Raw genomic sequence first — 19183 nt, 5'->3', positions numbered from 1 at the left:
ACTGTTGCGGCCTCTCCCGCCGCGGAGCACAGGCTCTGGACGCGCAGGCTCAGCGGCCATGGCTCCCGGGCCCAGCCGCTCCGCGGCATGTGGGATCCTCCCGGACCGGGGCGCGAACCCGCGTCCCCCGCATCGGCAGGCGGACTCGCAACCAGTGCGCCACCAGGGAAGCCCCAGGAGACTTATTTTTAACTGTATTTCCTTCCGATGTGGCAGGTACAGTGATGAGCAGCACAGACCAAGTCCTGACCTCACGCGGGTTAACCTACAGCAGAGACTAGAGTCAATGAACAGATAGTGATCAGTGCTGTGAGGCAAAATGAAGGGCGTTGAGAGCTGTGATCAGGTACGGGCTCTCTGAGGAATGACCAGGTAAAAGAAGGAAGCAAGTCACGGGAAATCTATGGGCAGAAACTGGGCTGAGCCAGAAGAACAAAAAAGGTAGGGCCCTGAGTCAGAAGCATGCTCAGCGCTTTTTAAGATGAGTACAAAGGCCAGGGTGGCTGGAGCTGAGTGCAAAGGGAAGGAGGGGGAAGGGTAGGTAAAAACAAAATCTCCTCCCGACCTAGAACATCTCTCCACAAAGGCAGAAGAGAAAGAAAACAATTTCATCGTTGAATAAGCATTAAACCGGAATTTGACATGCATCACAGGCACTCCACTAAGAGGGGGCAGAGACAGGAAGACATCCCGCCCTTTTCTAGAGCCAAGCGGATACAACTTATCGCAAACACGTTCGCGAGAGGAACAGTGACTGGTCCTCAAGTAAGAGGGCTAAGCAGCATCCTGTGTCACAGCACTCATCCTAACTTCCCTTGTTGGTTGGGGAGGCCATCTGTGTTCACTAATTGGCTTTATCCAAAGGGAAATAGGCGTAGGCTCCTGAGCTCCCGGAGAAGCTGGGAGGTGGGGTGCTCTCGTCCTTGATGGTGGCATTTCAAAGGGAGGTTTCCCAAGTCCTTGAGAAAGATCTGGCGAGAGGATTCTTTAGCTTTAAACAGATTCACATACATTTCAAAGAGACAGGGAAAGAACGTACAGGTTTTCTAAAGTAAATGCTCTAAGAAAAGGAAGGGGGAAGGACATCTCTTCCTTTACTTTCAACAGGAGAATTAAGCCTCTTATTCTTTCCTTGTATTTGCCCTTACCCTAGAAAACCAGAGTATGCGGTTTATTCTAATTGTGATGAGAAGCCACGGGAGGTCTTGAGCTGGAGAGAGTTCTAAAGGTACAGTGAGGTTGCTGGGTGGAGACTCAGCCCCCAGGTTTGGCCAGGGGGGGGATGATGGGGGCTCCAGGAAGTTGAGGATGGTGCTGATTTCCTTCATGGTTTGTGCCATATAACCCGAGGGTCTCCTAAACACAGCACTTGTGGTGATAAGCTTGTGTGTTTCTTTTCCTTGTTTGGCTGGAGCCCCCAACTGCTGTACGATGAGAGTCACGTGGTCATTAGAGAACACATCCGTCCTTCTTCCACGGTTCTGGTTTTTTCTCCAGGACAACCTCTCTCACACATCTCAAACTTCTCGTAAAAGGTGGAAGTGGGGGAGTTCCCTGGTGGTCCAGTGGTTAGGACTCTGTGCTTTCACTGCTGAGGGCCTGGGTTCTAAAGTAAATGCTCTAAGAAAAGGAAGGGGGAAGGACATCTCTTCCTTTACTTTCAACAGGAGAATTAAGCCTCTTATTCTTTCCTTGTATTTGCCCTTACCCTAGAAAACCAGAGTATGCGGTTTATTCTAATTGTGATGAGAAGCCACGGGAGGTCTTGAGCTGGAGAGAGTTCTAAAGGTACAGTGAGGTTGCTGGGTGGAGACTCAGCCCCCAGGTTTGGCCAGGGGGGGGATGATGGGGGCTCCAGGAAGTTGAGGATGGTGCTGATTTCCTTCATGGTTTGTGCCATATAACCCGAGGGTCTCCTAAACACAGCACTTGTGGTGATAAGCTTGTGTGTTTCTTTTCCTTGTTTGGCTGGAGCCCCCAACTGCTGTACGATGAGAGTCACGTGGTCATTAGAGAACACATCCGTCCTTCTTCCACGGTTCTGGTTTTTTCTCCAGGACAACCTCTCTCACACATCTCAAACTTCTCGTAAAAGGTGGAAGTGGGGGAGTTCCCTGGTGGTCCAGTGGTTAGGACTCTGTGCTTTCACTGCTGAGGGCCTGGGTTCAATCCCCGGTCAGGAAACTAAGATCCTGCAAGCTGAGTGGCGTGGCCAAAAAAAAAAAAAAAAAAAAAAGGTGGAAGTGAAGTAAAGCTTTGGGAAACAAATTCTGAGGAGCTATTTTTTCGATGTCAAAAAAATCACAAGCTCAGGGCTGGCAGAATAAGGAAATGCTAATAGGACTGTTGTGCAGCAAAGTCAAGCCAAGGCAGACTGTCACACCTGCTGTTGGCAACCAGGGGGCAAGGCTTTGACTGTGCCCAGCGCCCGACAAAGCAGGCAAACGGGTAGAGAGGACACCACCCAGATCAGAGGGTTTTTTTCCAGTTTCCCACCTGGGTCCTTTGTGTTGCATCGTCCTTTACATAACCGCTTCCCAGTAGAATACTCCATTTAAACAGCTCTCTGCAAAGAAGCAAACTAATTACATACAGTTTCTTTCATGCTTGTGGCATTGACTCACACACAGAATTAAAATTGACAGCACTTCCTTCCAGGCCAGGAGCTCATTCTTACCAGTTGAGATCCACCTGCTTCCAGAATTCAAGCTCCACTTGGGTGTGTCATTTGCTCTTGCTTTTGTTTGCTCTTGTTTTTGCCCATTTGGTAGGAGTGTTGGTGTTTATTTTAGAGCACTGCCCCTATCTCGGAGCAGTAGGCTGTTCAGAAACAAGAAGTTAATGGAATCTTTTCTCTGCATCTAAAGGAAGATTTATTGTGTTTTGTTTTTAAGTTTTAGCTTGGCTTTGGTTCTCAGAAATGCACATTTAATTACACATCGTATGTGGGTCCTTTACAGTGGAGACCTTTATCACCTAATTGCACGGTTGCCACCAATAAAGGCAACCGTTGGCCAAGTCATACAATAAGAATGACCTTCAGGGCTTCCCTGGTGGCTCAGTGGTTGAGAGTCCGCCTGCCGATGCAGGGGACACGGGTTCGTGCCCCGATCCGGGAAGATCCCACGTGCCGCGGAGCGGCTGGGCCCGTGAGCCATGGCCGCGGAGCCTGCGCGTCCGGAGCCTGTGCTCCGCAACGGGAGAGGCCACAGCAGTGAGAGGCCCACGTACCACAAAAATAAAAATAAATTTTAAAAAAATAAAAAATAAAATAAAAAGAATGACCTTCAGGTGTCTTTGGAAATGAAAGTCCTTTGATTCTTGGGCTGTCCTCCCCCTTCTCAGGTTGGGAAAGCTGTTTTTCTGCAGCTCATGGGTCTAACAGGGCGTCAGCGGCTTCGACAGGAAGCAGGCACCTTCTGCGGTGCAGTTTATCCCCCTTTGCTTCTCCCTCCCTCATCACACCCTGCCGCCGTGTAGCTCTATAACTTTGGACAAATCACTCGTTAATGGTTATGAAACCACACAACTCAGATAGGGACTTGAACCCACTGTCTTTTTTTTGTTAAAATAAATTTGTTTATTTATTTATTTATTTTTGGCTGCATTGGGTCTTCATCGCTGCACGTGAGCTTTTCTCTAGTTGGGGAGAGCAGGGGCTACCTACTTGCGTGCAGCAATGAAGACCCAATGCAGCCAAAAATAAATAAATTTATTAAAAAAAAAATTTCCCCAAACATCAGCAGTATACTTTTCAACCTCAGCGCAGATTTCTTTTCTTTTACAATTCAAAACCCTGCTGTTCATTTGTCAAATATATTAACAATATCTGGTTAATTTCTCAAGCTTAATCACTGATGTCACCCTTCAGATACAGATTCATTTTCTTATAAATTTTTTTTCCAATGGACTTATTTTCAAGTAAGGATCCAATAAGTATCTTGAGTTTCTGGAATATTGGGCAGATATCTGGATGCCTGTGTTAAGACAAGAAGTGATCCAAGTTCAGATTCCATCTGGGCTGAGATGTGCATAAGTCACACTTCTTCAGTGGCCTCCATTTTAGTGCTCTTGGCAATACCAACTCCGTTTTGATTTTCCTTTCACACAACCCCGTGAAGCTGGTAGTTAAAGCCGCCATTTACAGATAAAGAAAATGAGGTACACGGTAATTTGCCCAAGATCATTCAGCTAGGAAGTAGCACAGCCAGGATTTGAACCCAGGGAGCCTGGGCACGTGCACCACCACACTGGTTGGCCCCAGGGCTTAGCTGAACCTTAACGTCACCATCTGGAACATGAATTGGTTGACCAGATGCCTTCTGAGGTCCCAACTAGCTCTGCAAGTATCTGTGATGTTCAGTGGCTCACTACTTTTTCTTTTTTCCAGTTCACTTTTTATTCCCATAATCTCCCAACCTCTCAATCGTGTGTGCCCTGTCTTTCTCTCTGTCTCTTTTTTTAAATTAATGTATAGTTGATTTACAATGTTGTGTTAGTTTCTGCTGTATGGCAAAGTGATTCAATTATACATATATATATATATATATATACATTCTTTTTTATATTCTTTTCCATTATGGTTTATCACAGGATATTGAATATAGCTCCCTGTGCTATACAGTAGGACCTTGTTGTTTATCCATCCTATATACAGTGTAATACTTTGCATCTGCTAACCCCAAACTCCCAACCTATCCCTCCTCCACCCCCACAACCCCGCTGGCAACCACAAGTCTGTTCTCTATGTCTGTGAGTCTGTTTCTGTTTTGTAGAGAGGTTCATTTGTGTCTTTTTTTTAGATTCCACATATAAGTGATATCATATGGTATTTGCTTCTCATTTCTGACTTACTTCACTTAGTATGATAATCTCTAAGTCCATCCATGTTGCTGCAAATGGCACTATTTCATTCTCTTTTTATTGCTGCATAGTATTCCATTGTGTATATATACACCTCATCTTCTTTATCCATTCACCTGTTGACGGACATTGAGGTTGTTTCCATGTCTTGGCAGTTGAGTGGCTCACTTCTTTTAAGTGTAGAAGAGGAATGTTCCATGTCAGCTCGGTTCATCCCCCAGAACTTTCACCAGCATACAAGTTCAGAAACCACTAAAGGCAGGAGAAACCAAGTAGGACTCATCTGCATGAATAAGTCATGCATGGAGCTGTACTGTGTCTGAAACAGTCTTGCCCTGTATCATCATTCATGTACTAGATGAAGCTCTTGTATCAGATAGGGCCCCTAAAGCTTCTGGAATCCACTGGTTCTTGGGTTGTTTGGGAAACGAAAGCAGGTTAAGTCCCTCTACACCCCAATTAGAATTGACCCCTCTGTCCTTTGCACTCACATGTACCCTACCAAGATTTGATCAATAACACTTGTTACACGTCTTACGTAATCTGTGCATCTATGTGGAGTCCACCCTATCATCAGAGACGAGTAGTAGATAGAACTAAACCCGGCCAGACCTGGGGCCTTCCCTGTCTTGGACACACAGCAGGTTAAATTAAGGGGTCTGTTCCCCCTTAATAATTCCCACCCCAGCGGTTTCCATTTCCATTTGTTGCTCTCTACACCAGGGAAGCTAGGAAGGTAGGCCTTGAAAAGAGAGGGAGTAGGAGGTATCACAGAACCAGACCACACCCACCCGCAGTCTCCCGCATTCTCCCAGCAACCCGGGTCAGCGCCCCAGCTTGTTTGGGGAGAGGAGCTGACGAAGCTCTGAGTCACATGTGCAAGTGAAGTTTGAAACAGAGCTGGCCTGAGTCTTAACAACCTAAAGCGTCTGAACCTGCCCAAGACGTTGCAAGGGACAGGAAAGGCAGTTAGCCTAGAATGGTGGGAAGTGGTGCTTAGAAAATAGAGAACTGAGTTGAGGCTCAAGGAAATGGCTGCACTTAGATTCTTGTCTGGACCACAGTTTCTGCCCCCCAGCCTCCCCCCAGCCCACCCCCACCCCCTGCTCCTTTGATGCCCCCAATCTCCCTTCTCTCTGACACCTGCAGTTCTGTCCTGAGACAGCCCCGGAGCATTTTCTGCTACGCTTCATTATGGAAAACAGAAAAGGCAAATGTGCAGGCTCCTTAGCCTCCCAACGGTAGGCAACCTCTTCTTGTCCTTTTACTTCAGCCTTCCTGTTTCCCTGGGAGCTGTGGCCCCCGGGACGGTGGAATGGTAGGAACCCAGGACCCAGGATTGCGTATCACTTAAGAAGTTTGTTCTTTTAGATAATTCATAAGAACAAGAGACAGGATTGCTGTTAGTAGAACAGCCATATTCCCAGTGGGTCAGGAGCCTGTCTAAGCACGACGGGAAGGACTCTGCTAAGAACAATGGCATCCAGAGATGCACAGGCGGGCCGGCCGGCCTGGGGCAAATCGACTCCCCTGTGCCACTGTGTGCGTTTATGGCTGCAGTTCTGCTTTGCTCAGTCACCTAATGTTTATACAGGTGTTCTGACCCTTCCTTGACAGCCTCCTGATGTCCCAGTTCTGCGTTTGCACCTCCAATAAATCAATAATGTTAGCTAAGAAAAGGCAAATCTCACAAGTCATAAAATGAAAAAGGAGTAGGAAAACAGCTCAGGGATTATACTGGGTGAACCACACCCAAAGCCACGCCAGTGGAGAAGGGCCATACATTCCCCCTGATTTTCCCAGTCAGAAAAACTGGTCCACAAAGGCCAGCCTGAAAATGCTGTTCCCCCAGACGAGGGGTCTGGGGCACAGCTGGGGGGCCAGCCCTGCTTCAGCGGGCGCTGCTCACCTACCCATTACCCCCACTCATGCCTCGCCCCCATTATCAGTGTCATCAGAATTCAGTTCCCATCTCTATGTCCCGTTTCCCACTGAAAGAAACCAGGGATCTTTAGAGAAATGGCCATGAGGATAGGGAATAGGGAAGGTACAGATGAACTTGGGACATCTTGTTATGCCAGAAAGCGAGGAAGCTATCAAAGACTAATCGCGTTAGAAGTTCACAGAAGCTACTAAATAACTGGTCTGTATTCTTCAAAAATGTCAAGGTTACGAAAGACCAGAAGACTTAGAAGCCATTCCAGACTGGGGGAGACTAAAGAAAAAAGAGATTAAATGCAATGCTGAATCCTGGCCTTGATCCTGGAATAGAATTTTTTTTTTAAATAAAAGATTTGTTGGGACAACTGGCAAACCATGAATAGGGTCATAGATTAAATAGTAGCATTGTATCAATGTTAATTTTCTGATATCAACCATTGTTCATGATTATTTAAGAGTATGTCCTTGTTCTTAGGAAATACGCACTATTGTATTTGTAGGTGAAGGAGCATTGTGTGTGCACTTCACTCTCCAATAGTTAAAAAGTTGTATATTTGAAAGAGAAAATGAGTCAGCAACAGGGGTGAAATGCAAACAATTGGGGAATCTGGATGGAGGGTCTATGAGAGTTCTTTGTCCTATTCTTGTAACTATTCTGTAAGTCAAACATTGTTTCAAAATTTAAAAAATTACCAAAGGGAAAAAAGGCTCACAGGAGTCGATGTAAAAAATTTTCTTTCCTATTCAAACTATTTTAGTGAAATCATAGAACCGGTAAAGGAAAGTTCTTTACAGAATTCTAGTAATAAGTGCAAGAGGAAGAACAGAATTAGAAAACCACCATCTTAGCAAACCCTAAGGCAATGCTCATCAATGAATGCTAAAACCATGAGATGGGATCCTGGAGGGATCAGGCTGACACCACATGACTCCTCTGGCCAATCCTGGCACCACTAATGTGGCACTGGGGCTTCCCTGGTGGCGCAGTGGTTGAGCGTCCGCCTGCCAATGCAGGGGACATGGGTTCCATCCCTGGTCCGGGAAGATCCCACATGCCACGGAGCAACTAAGCCCGGGCGCCACAACTACTGAGCCTGTGCGCTAGAGCCCGCGAGCCACAACTACTGAAGCCCGAGTGCCTAGAGCCCATGCTGTGCAACAAGAGAAGCCACTGCAATGAGAAGCCCGCGCACCACAACGAAGAGTAGCCCCCGCTCGCCACAACTAGAGAAAGCCTGCATGCAGCAACGAAGACCCAACGCAGCCAAAAATCAATAAATAAAATAATAAAATAATAAAAATAAAAATAAACGTGGCACCACCTGTGAAGAGTTCTGGCCAAAACCAACGCAAATGAATATGATCAAGCCTTTGGAGCTAACCACCAGTTCACAGGAAACGCAGCGTATAAAGGACTAGGGAAAACTATACCATGAGGACCCCACCTGCCAAATCCAGAAAGTGGAAGATTTTATAAGACATATGAATGACCTGGTTTCTCTATCAAATCAATGTCATTTTTTTAAAAAAGGAGAGAAGACTATTATGTAATAAAAGAGACTTTGAGGCACAGTCACATGTGGTGTGTAGCTCTTGTTTGGATTCTGATCTGAAAAAACCAGCTACTTTAGACAATCAGAGATTAGATGATATTGAGGAATTATTCATTTTATTAAGGGGACAATGGCACATGATTTTTTTTTCAAATGCTCTTATTAAGGATGCGTATTGATGTACTTATGGGTAAAATGACATAATGTCTGTGTTTGGCTGAAAAAGGCTGGCCAGGGGTGAGGGGAGGAAGTGAAATAAGATTGGCAAACGTGGGTAACTGTTGAAACTGAGTGATAAATACGGAGGGTTTTTTGTTTTTGTAATCTATTTTATTAAAGTATAGTTCATTTACAATGTTGTGTTAGTTTCTGGCGTACAGCAGTGATTCAGTTATACATATATATATTTTTTCATATTCTTTCCCATCATGGTTTATTACAGGATATTGAATATAGTTCCCTGTGCTAAACAAGTAGGACCTTGTTTATACCGAGGGTTTTTTTTTTTTTTTTTGGTACGTGGGCCTCTCACTGTTGTGGCCTCTCCCGTTGCGGAGCACAGGCTCCGGACGCGCAGGCTCCGCGGCCATGGCTCACGGGCCCAGCCGCTCCGCGGCACGTGGGATCTTCCCGGACCGGGGCACGAACCCGCGTCCCCTGCATCGTCAGGCGGACTCTCAACCACTGCGCCACCAGGGAAGCCCTATACCGAGGGTTTTATGACATGATTTCCTCTATATTTGCGTATGTTTGAAATTTTCCATAAAGAGCCTTAAAGAAAAAAAGCCTTTAAATCAAATCCTAGAAATCTATTACCAAGTGCTATACTTGTTTACATAAAACAATAAATAAAGAAAAAATTAAAAACCCTAAGTGAAAAATTTGGGAAGTGCCAAGTCTTACTATTTCTCTGTCCATTCACCTGCAGTTGGGTTGTATTTAGCTTATCATACACATGGTTCAGACCCTTTATAACCGTGGGCTCAGTCTTCCACTGAATCCCAAATTAGAACCACACACAGAACCAGTTGACAGCCAAAAATCCCACAGTAATCACCAAATCATTTATAATAATTTGTATGCCTGCAAATTAAATTTGCTACATAAAATGAGTCCCTAATAATTAAAATAATTGCTCTGCAATTGCTTGTATTTCTTAAGGATGTGTCTTAGGGATCTATCCTTGCAGATACGTAACATGGCTTCTTTCCTTTTAATTTCTTCATAACAGGGACTTCCCTGGTGGTCCAGTGGGTAGGACTCCGTGCTTCTACTGCCGGGGGCCCGGGTTGGATCCCTGGTTGGGGAACTAAGATCCCGCAAGTTGTGTGGCGTGGCCAAAAAAACCCACAAAATTTTACCTCATAACATCCCACAGTCCCAGGCTGTTTCTTTTCTTTTCTTATAAATTTATTTATTTATTTATTTTTGGCTGCCTTGGGTCTTCATTGCTGTGCGCTGGCTTTCTCTGGTTGCAGCGAGCGGGGGCTGCTCTTCATTGTGGTGCGTGGGCTTCTCATTGTGGTGGCTTCTCTTGTTGCGGAGCACGGGCTCTAGGCACGCGGGCTTCAGTAGTTGTGGCATGTGGGCTCAGTAGTTGTGGCTCGCGGGCTCTATCGTGCAGGCTCAGTAGTTGTGGTGCAGGGGCTTAGTTGCTCTGTAGCATGTGGGATCTTCCCAGACCAGGGATGGAACCCGTGTCCCCTGCATTGGCAGGCAGATTCTTAACCACTGCGCCACCAGGGAAGCCCCTGTTGTTTTTTTAATTTATTTTTAAAATTAATTAATTAATTTATTTATTTATTTTGGCTGTGTTGGGTCTTCATTTCCGTGCGAGGGCTTTCTCTAGTTGAGGCGAGCGGGGGCCACTCTTCATCGCGGTGCGCGGGCCTCTCACTCTCGCGGCCTCTCTTGTCGCGGAGCACAGGCTCCAGACGCGCAGGCTCAGTAGCTGTGGCTCACGGGCCCAGTTGCTCCGCGGCACGTGGGATCTTCCCGGACCAGGGCTCGAACCCCTGTCCCCTGCATTGGCAGGCAGATTCTCAACCACTGCGCCACCAGGGAAGCCCAAGCCCCTGTTTCTAATTTTCTGTGATTACACAGTTGCTGACATGAACCTTCCTGGGCTTATACCCATGTGCTCCTCAATCTCTCTCTAGGATAGATAGCAGGAATTGGGATTGCTGCCTTATAGTATATCTTGTTTAAATTTTCATAAATTATACCAAAGTAAAAAAAGCACAATAAATCATACAGACCTACAATTATAAATTATATTAAAAACGAAGGTAGTCAATGGTTAAACAACAAGGTCCTACTGTATAGCACAGGGAACTATATTCAATATCCTGTAATAAACCACCCCTGTTTCTAATTTTCTGTGATTACACAGTTGCTGTCATGAACCTTCCTGGGCTTATACCCATGTGCTCCTCAATCTCTCTCTAGGATAGATAGCAGGAATTGGGATTGCTGCCTTATAGTATATCTTGTTTAAATTTTCATAAATTATACCAAAGTAAAAAAAGCACAATAAATCATACAGACCTACAATTATAAATTATATTAAAAACGAAGGTAGTCAATGGTTAAACAACAAGGTCCTACTGTATAGCACAGGGAACTATATTCAATATCGTGTAATAAACCATAATGGAAAATAATATGAAAAAGTATATATATATATATCTGAATCACTTTGCTGTACACCTGAAACTAACGCAACATTGTAAATCAACTATACTTCAATAAAATAAATTTAAAAAAATTATACCAAATTGCCTGGCCAATTCATATTTCCACCAGTAGGATGTAAGAATATTATTTTGTTTATACCTTTGCAAAATGTGACGTGATCAACCTTTATTTTGCTACTCTGATGGCTTAAAAGAAGCAAAAGATTCTTGCTTTCACTTACCTTTGTCTGGCGACCCTGAGGTTGAACATCTTTTTTTTTTTTTTCCGGTATGCGGGCCTCTCACTGCTGTGGCCTCTCCCGTTGCGGAGCACAGGCTCCGGACGCACAGGCCCAGCGGCCATGGCTCAGGGGCCCAGCCGCTCCGCGGCATGTGGGATCCTCCCAGACCGGGGCACGAACCCGCGTCCCCTCTAACGGCAGGCGGATTCTCAACCACTGCGCCACCAGGGAAGCCCGAGGTTGAGCATCTTTTTACGTATTTATTAGCCATTTGCTTATATGAATTTTTTTCAAATTTCCATGTTCTCTTCTTTTATTAAGAGAGATTTCCTTGCTATTTAAAATAGGGAATAGGGCTTCCCTGGTGGCGCAGTGGTTAAGAATCCACCTGCCAATGCAGCAGACATGGGTTCGAGCCCTGGTCTCGGAAGATCCCACGTGCTGCAGAGCAACTAAGCCCGTGCGCCACAGCTACTGAGTCTGCGCGTCTGGAGCCTGTTGTGCTCCTCAACGGGAGAGGCCGCGACAGTGAGAGGCCCGCGCTCCCCGATGAAGAGTGGCCCCCACTCGCCGCAACTGGAGAAAGCCCTCACACAGAAACGAAGACCCAGCACAGCCAAAAATAAATAAATTAATTAAAAAAAAAAAAAGTTGATCCTTCTTTAAAGAAAATAAAATAAAATAGGGAATAAAACATCCAGATACACCTGGCCCAGAATTATTTTGTGTGTAATTTTTTTATTGTGGTAAAATCTGCATAACATAAAAATTGACCATTTTAGGCATATTATTATGTAGAAGTATTTAAGTATATTAATATGTGTTACGAATGAGTGTGTTAACCAAGTTAAGTGACATTAAGTATCTTCACATTGTGGTGGAACCGTCGTCTCCATCCATCTCCAGAATTTTTGCATCCTCCCAAACTGAAACTCTGTGCCCATTCAACACTAACTCCCCCCTCCCGCCTCCCCCAGCCCCTGGCAACCACCATTCTACTTCCTGTATCTATGAAGTGACTGCTCTAGAGACCTCATGTAAGTGGAATCATACCATCTTTATCCTTTTGTGTCTGGCTGATTTCACTCAGCATAATGTCCTCAAGTTTCATCCATGTAGTAGCATGTCTCAAAATTTCCTTCCTTCTGAAAGCTGAAAAATGTCCCGTTGTATGTATATGCCATGTTTTGTTTATCCATTCATCTGTAGATGGTGTTAGGGTTGTTCCCACCTTTTGGCTATTTTGACTAATCCTGCTCTGAACATTCTTGTACTAATATCTGTTCGAGTCCCTGCTTTCAATTTTGGGGGGTATATACCCAGAGGTGGAATTGCTGGATCATATGGTGACTTTTTTTTTTTTTGACCATACCACATGGCCTGTGGGATCTCAGTTCCCCGACCAGGGATTGAACCCTGGGCCACGGCAGTGAAAGCCCAGAATGCTAACCATTAGGCCACCAGGGAACTCCCCTCATATGGTAATTCTATGTTTAATTTTTTTGGAACTGCCATACTATTTTCCACAGAGGCTGCACAGGGAATGCACAAGGGTTCCAATTTCTCCAATTCTCACCAACACTTGTTCTTTTCTATTTATCTTTCTTTCTTTCTTTTTAAAATATTTATTTATTTATTTTTGGCTGCATCAGGTCTTAGTGCAGGATCTTTCGTTGCGGTGCGCAGGCCCTTCATTGCAGCACTCGGGCTTCTCTCTAGTTGCAGCACACAGGCTCAGTAGTTGCAGCACACGGGCTTAGTTGCCCTGCGGCATGTGGGATCTTAGTTCCCCGTCCAAGGATCGAACCCACGTCCCCTGCATTGGAACGTGGATTCTTAACCACTGGAACACCAGGGAAGTCCCTCATTTCTGTTTTTCTATGGGGTTTTTTTTGAATAATAGCCCTCCTTAAGGGGTGGGAGGTGGTAATACCCAACGTTTAAAAATGTCCTTATGTTTTCATTTTTGCTTCAGTGATATATGTATTTTATAGAAACAAACTTTATCGTGATTTAAGTGAAAATCCTCTTTGTCCCCCTTCCTAATTCCATTCTTCTCCCTTCTTCCCTACCTGTCATGAATGTGGTTGTAACCAGGCCTTTTTGGTACTTTTAGTACGTGTGTGTGTCTCACCTTGTGCTCCCCAGACAGCAGAGCCTGAGTCAGGACTTGAGTGCAGGGAGTTTATTTGGGAAGTGTCCCCAGGAAGCAGGAGTGAAGGAGTCGAGTGTGAGATGCTGAGATAGGGAAGGAGGAAAAGCCAGTGAAGGGAGCGTTGTTGAGCTGTTTCCTCTGTGAGCAACCAGGCTCATGCCTGCCGGGGACCGTGCAGGAGGGCCCCAAGGATGGCAGCCTGGGGCATTTATCCAAGACGCCTGCATCCCACGGGTTGAGAGCTGCCCTGCACTTCCCGATTGCCCTAAGGGCTGAGTCCGAAGAGAAGAGACTGTGGAAGGTGCTTGAGGAGGTGTCTGAACACAACAGAGTTCCTGGGGCAGCTGGCAGGAGCTAACAGAGGGTCCTTGACCAAGAAGGTCAGTGAAGCCAGCTGCAAGCTTTGCGTGCCAGAAGCATCACTGTCCTCGACGGACCAGTTCTGGTTCTCCAGGCCTCCTGGTGATCTAAGCTCCAATTTCTTTTTAATATATCCCTCTTCCTCTTGAATCCGCTGGAATTGGTTTCTATTACTAGGAGGAGCTCTGACTGATACCGCGTGTAAGTGAAAAACAATAATTCCAACGTTCGCAGAGATGATCTCCTTTGCTTGACCCCATCTTTGGTGTCTGCTATCTATATTATTTATGGAAAACGAGGCGATGGGAGTCTCATTCTAGCTTCCCGTTTACTTGGCTGCCTGCTCATCTCCCTGATATGAGACTCCCTGTTCATTTTTGCTGTGGCCTCTCCCGCCGCGGAGCGCAGGCTCCGGACGCGCAGGCTCAGCGGCCACGGCTCACGGGCCCAGCCGCTCCGCGGCACGCGGGATCCTCCCAGACCGGGGCGCGAACCCGGTTCCCCTGCATTGGCAGGCGGACGCGCAACCACTGCGCCACCAGGGAAGCCCTCCCTGTTCATTTTTAACGTGGTCTCTGTTTGCATTATGGGCTGGGGGTTTGCCAGGTGGGTGGCAGGGAGGAGTCAGAAACAGAAGGTGGCTCTATAGCATGTAGCATGTCTTCTTGGGGAGGGGAGCTTGGCGCTTTGCGGCTGGTCCAGAGCAGCGTGGGGTGGAGAATCCTGCAGTTTTCTAACAAGCCACCCTGCTGGTGGCCCCAGAGGGGCCCCTGCTCCAGGAACCCACCACTCCTGGCTGTGCAGCACCTCTGGAGGGAGCAGTCCTCTGCAGTACACGGCTGTGGTTCTCTTCTCCATACTAGCCTCTCAAAGTTCCTCAGGGCAGAGGCAGTTTAGCTAAAAGCCCTCAGCTCTGCAGCCAGCCTCCTCCAGATCTCAGATTTGAATGCCTCCTGCGACATACTCACCTGCCACACTGGGCGAGTTACTTAGCCTCTCTAGGCTTCAATTTTCTTATGTGTCACATTCAGATAATAATCATGATGGATGCTTTGACGTGCCACCCAGATTCCCCATCAGTAATGAAGGCTGTTCCCTCCACTGTCAGCCCCTGTGGGGAGGTGCCTCACTGGGGAGAACAGCCAGCATCTTCCCCGGGGAGCAGCCAGCATCCACTGGCTGATGGGCAGGGTTGTATTAAGGCCTGGTCCTCACACCCCATAGGCTCTGAAGGGCCATCCCATCTTCAAAACTCCCCACAGGGTCTGCTTCAGTCTCTATTGAGACTGTGTCGGATCCAACTTCTCCCTTGACCGGGTCCTGCCCCTTCCCTTCCTCCCACGGGCGCTGATTCCAGGAGCACTCCCTAACGAGCCTCTTCTGTGCAGATCTCCACTTTCCCGGGGGCTCAAACTGCCACACACCACTTTTCTCGTAAGGACTATATCACACAGAACATCAAGTTCTCGTCACAGAGCCAGGCACAAGCTCACAGTGAACATTAGTTGTGTTCTTACATACCCAAGGCATGTCTTTTTTTTCCCTCATGGTTACAGATTAAAAAAAAAAATCAAAATATTAATGAGGCATCCACAATATGTGCTCATGTTACCATTTGGACTGGAATGCAACCAGACACAAACAAAAGCAAAAACTATATATCAGAATCAAGAACTATATATATTTCAGGTTTGTTGAGGTATAATTCATATACCATACCATTCATCTATTTAAAGCAGTCAATTCAATGGTTTTTAGTATATTCACAGAGTTGTGCAAACATCATCATGATCAGTTTTTTTCTGTTTTTTGGGTTTTTTTGGCCACACCATGCGGCATGTGGGATCTTAGTTCCCCAACCAGGGATTGAACCCGCGCCCCCTGCATTGGAAGCACAGAGTCTTAACCACTGGACCGCCAGGGAAGTCCATCATGATCAATTTTGAATGCGTTCATCCCTTCCCCTAAATACCCTGTAACCCATTAGCAGTCAATCCTCTTCCCTGCCACCCAACCCCCAGCCCTAGGCAACCACTAATCTACTTTCTGTGTCTATAAATTTCATATAAACGGACATTTCATATAAACGGAATGATACAATATGTGGTCTTTTGTATCTGGCTTTTTTTTTTTTTTTTTTTTTGCCACACCATGTGGCATGCGGGATCTTTCCCGATCAGGGATTGAACCTGTTGTGCCCCCTGCATTGGGAGCTCGGAGGCTTAACCACTGGACCGCCAGGGAAGTCCTGTATCTGGCTTTTTTCACTTAGTATAATAGTTTCAGCATTCATCCATGTGGTAGCATGTAACTACTCCATTCCTTTTTTATTGCTCAATAATATTCCATTATATCCATTTACCACATTTTATTTGTCCATTCATCCGTTGATGGATGTTTGGGTTGTTTCCACCTTTTAGCTCTTATGAATAATGTTGCCATGAACATTCATTTGTAAGTTGTTCTGTGGACATAAGTTTTTTGTTTTTCTTCAGTTTTATTGAGCTGTAATTGACATATAACATTGTGTAAGTTTAAGGTGTACAATGGATTAATTTAATACACATATATTGCAAAATGATTTCCACCTCCATCACGTCACACAATTACCATTTCTTTTTTGTGGTGAGCATGGGTGTATGTTTTCATTTCACTCAGGTATATACCTAGCAGTAGAATTGTTGAGTCACATGGCAATTCTTTGTTGAATATTCGGAGGAACTGCCATTGTTTTCCAAAGCAGCTGCACCATTTTCCATTCCCATCAAGAGTGTGTGACTATTCCAATTTTCCCACATTCTCACCAACACTTGTTATTGTCTTTTTCATTATGGCCATTCTAGTGATCCTGAAGTGGTGTCTCCATGTGGTTTTTTTTTGTTGTTTTTTGTTTTTTTTTCCCATGTGGTTTTGATTTACATTTCCTTTGCCTGCTGAACATCTTTTCATGTGCTTATTGGCCATTTGTATGTCTTCTTGGCAGAAAAGTCTATTAAGATCCTTTACTCGTTTTTTTTTTTTAATTGGATCATCAGTATTTTTTGAATCTTGTTTTCTTCTTCTGTAGAAGGAGAACGTTATGTCCTTCACAGAGTTGTGAAGATTCATGAGAGAGCGTTGGAAAGGCACACAGTTCTCTGCATTTAGCACGTGCTCCAAAAAGTTAGTGAACCTTCCTCTCACCTAGGCATTTTGCATTACATCATCCAGCATAGTGTTTTTGCTTGAAGACAGACTCAGTAAATGTCTGGAAGGGTGAACGTGCCATTTCACACCACTCAATATTCAAATTTGAATCCTATGTGTTTTGTCCCTTTGCTCCCATTTCCTTCATTAAACCTTTTCTTCCTGGAACAATTTTCTTAATTTCATTCCCCTTGCAGCTGTCTCCTCTCCTGAAACTCAACTTGCAGTATCATTGAAGCTGATTGCGAGGGAACCAAAGACACCGCCTAACACAGTTCTGAGGTGAATATGATCAACCTTTGAAGAAGCTAAATAACTGACAGCCTGTCATTATAACCTGTCTCCTGTTGGAGCGCTCAACAAAAAGTAATTAAGGTACATAAAGAGATGAGAGAAATGAAATTTACCAAAAAACCCCTGATTGCAGATGGATTTTTTTTAACAGTTCGGTAACCCCTGATGACCCAACCTGCTCTGGGGCATGGCTCTCTTTTTCATTTGTAGAGGACCCAGGCCACCCTCAGGCCCAAAGACTCGCTGTTGGTGGGAACCCTCTAAGGCTGTGGAGCCTCCAAGTGGGCCGGATTTGGGTGTCGGAATGGAAACAATTTGATCATTCAGGCCAGGTGGTGAGTCCAACTTGATCTTCACACTTATTCAGCAGCTGCTTTGGCAAACCTCAGCTTAAGCGCCTCGGGCATAACGTGAAAGGGCGAGCACAGGTGTGGGAAAGTGTGCATTTCTCCTTGCACCTTCTTGAAGGTCAGCCCAATGCCAAGACACCTTAGTGAGAATATATGGGTGCGTGCAGTTGCCTGATCAGAAGGATCTGCTGGATTTTGCCTTGGGCGCGGGGATAACGGGAACGTGAATAACAGGGGGGTTTGGGGGTGTATTGGATTCGGAGGTGGGACAGTGGTCTGGGAGTCTAGGGCGGGCTTGGGGAGTGCTGGGGGGAAGGCAGTGGTGGTGGTGGGCTCCTGGGGTGCAGGGACCGGCTCGAATTCGTCTTCATATCTTGGGTCTAGCTCGGTGCGCGGCTCAGGCTTTGCTGTTTGCTAAGCTGTGGGAACCTGGCCTCGGTAGGGAAGTAAGAGGCGGCCCCAGTCAAGACAGCTCGCCAGGCCGCACCCCGACGCGGCGGGGAACTCGGTACAAGGAGGGATCTTTTGACTTGAGCTCAGAAGGGCTGGCAGCCGGGAGGGGCTGGGCTCCAAAGAAGCCCTGGGGACTCGCACCCGGCCGAGAGCCCCGCCCCTAACCAGCCCCCGGCTGCCTCGGCCGCGGAGGATCTAGGCAAGGCCTCGTGTGGGCGGGATGAGCCAGCCTGCACTCCTTATTGGACAAAGGCCCTTGTCAATCACTGAGGAAACCTGTCTGGACGCGACGGGACATCCGGAATTCCCACCTCAGAGGGAAGCGGGCTCGGGTGGAGCCAATGGCAATCAAGAGCTCCGCCTTCGCAGTAGATTGGCAGATGCTTGAACCACTGAGGCGCCGCTAAGGATACTGGCCGTTGAGAATGATTGGTCCAATCTGCGGGTGCGTGGTTCTTCAGAGTATATAAAATAGGCAATTAACACTTGGTTGAAATCGTGCTGCAGGCGGAGGTCTACTTAGTTTCGTGTTTTGACTTCCACTAAGGCTCCTGAATTTGGTGAGCTTTCCCTGGAATTATCTAGATTCCCTTCTCAATTCAGGATCAGGGCTTAAGGATGACGGGTGCTGTACCCCAAATTATGGCCAGATAATCGGAAATGGGTGGTGTTCGGTGAATTAAACCTGAAATTAAATGTTTGGTAGTCAGTAGAAAACAGGAAGAGACAGGAACGGGCAGTTTACAGGGGGGAAAAAAATGCAAGGAGCCCCTAAACATTTGAATGGTTGTGCAAACTTTTACATAATAAGAAAAATGCAAATTAAAGTTTCACTGAGCTAACATTTTTGACCTATCAAATTGACAAAAATCCAAAATTTGACAAGGTTCTCTGTTAAGAACGATGCAGTGGCCCTGATGGTATCGATTTTTCTTCCTCCCAACACTTACGAACAAACAAATGTTTCCTCTTGCTTTCAGCTTGCAGGGTAGGCTGTTACCTTATGGTCATCTGTTAAGTTCTCGCATTGACTCCCGGGAACTTTTTTTTTTTTTTTTTTTTTGCGGTACGCGGGCCTCTCACTGTTGTGGCCTCTCCCGTTGCGGGGCAC

At 46.1% G+C, this 19183-nt stretch overlaps 1 protein-coding gene across 15 annotated transcripts in view; it reads left to right on the top strand.

Annotated features, from left to right (window-relative positions):
* METTL23 (methyltransferase 23, arginine) overlaps positions 1 to 19183 on the top strand; it is a 115470-nt gene that overhangs the window by 36021 nt on the left and 60266 nt on the right. For 10 of the 15 annotated variants that reach the window (XR_008616520.1, XR_008616517.1, XR_003678161.1 and 7 more), the window contains 2 exons: positions 17173 to 17350; positions 17480 to 17604. The exons of 1 other annotated variant lie outside the window; for it this stretch is intronic. The gene's annotated coding sequence lies outside the window, so the exon portion shown is untranslated. Of the gene's footprint in view, positions 1 to 1153; positions 1524 to 12251; positions 12312 to 17172; positions 17351 to 17479; positions 17605 to 19052; positions 19070 to 19183 lie in introns of those variants that run through there. 4 more of the 15 variants (XR_008616518.1, XR_003678163.2, XR_003678166.2 and 1 more) reach the window with 4 other exon arrangements.

Source organism: Physeter macrocephalus, unplaced genomic scaffold, assembly GCF_002837175.3.
Source record: "Physeter macrocephalus isolate SW-GA unplaced genomic scaffold, ASM283717v5 random_62, whole genome shotgun sequence".
In the NCBI taxonomy this organism is placed as follows: Eukaryota; Metazoa; Chordata; class Mammalia; order Artiodactyla; family Physeteridae; genus Physeter; species Physeter macrocephalus.
This window is presented reverse-complemented; position numbering and strand designations above follow the sequence as displayed.